Raw genomic sequence first — 1,199 nt, forward strand, 5'->3', positions numbered from 1 at the left:
CTAAAGGTCAGTTTTATATTATTGGATCACGAGTGAGCGTGTGCCACATCATTGTAACTTCTGTATTATTAGCCCAGCATGGCTGGAAGGTCAATATGATAAAAATAATAGATATAAATGTATAACTTTATGAGATTTAACTTATTTAGACTAAACATTTGTGTTATAATCTGTAGTCATTTTAGAACGAAAAATGCATAATTTAAATTTATTTCCTAATTTTTTATGGTGGTTACAAGGCTGGTCAAATTGACAGACCCCATAGAGTTAGGGTAGAGAAAATAACAGAAAAAATATAAAGTTTTACTGAAAACAAACATTTGCAATGTATTTAGGAGGTTTTAGAGATTACACAAATAATATTTGAGATATTTGGGACAAATAATAGTACTTTAGTTATAACATGAAAATCACTTCACACTTGAACTGGTAATGAAACAAACTCGATATTTTCACAAACAAATTTTTAGTAAAATTACTTCATTAAAAAATCTAATTTTTTATGTACAAAAGACTTGTAATCATTACCAAAAGTCTACCAAATTTTGTGAAGATACACTTACTGCATTAAAAGTTATATTATAAATACTTAACTCGTGTATATTATATGGAGTTTGTTGCAAAAGAGTTAAGTAACAGAATGAATACTTCTTAATTCAGAAATGCTAATCACCTCCCACAGAACTAAATTATTACCTTGTTTCTTGATTTTAATACCCGTGGTACAGATAGTCCATTGTGTAGCTTTGTGCTTAATTAAAAACAAACAAACCTTGTGTCTCTGTTGGATAACACTCTCCATGAATTTTCGTTTTCTATTGTTATCTTTGAAAGGAGCTTGTCTTTTTAATCTTCTTTGGTCCCTGCACTATCTCATCAATATGGGATTCTAGCAACCTGTTCTGTGGAGAGGTGAGTTGTATTTCTAAGTTAACATTTTCCTTAACAGAAAACATATTTCAGTTAAATACTCCATGATTGACATATGAAGAAACTTAAACTCGAAATGGTGTATTTAAGTGTTTTACACTCACAGAAAAGAAACCTATCATTCTATAGGTATTTGAAGAACTTGTAGCTTTTTGCCATAGTTTAATTCTTCGTATTGTTACCCGACACCGGGCAGCTTGTACATAATTGAAAACAACTCTTATTTATTCAAGCTGCCCGGTGTCGGGTAACAATACGAAGAATTAAAC

Source organism: Limulus polyphemus, unplaced genomic scaffold, assembly GCF_000517525.1.
Source record: "Limulus polyphemus unplaced genomic scaffold, Limulus_polyphemus-2.1.2 Scaffold6205, whole genome shotgun sequence".
Lineage (NCBI taxonomy): Eukaryota > Metazoa > Arthropoda > Merostomata > Xiphosura > Limulidae > Limulus > Limulus polyphemus.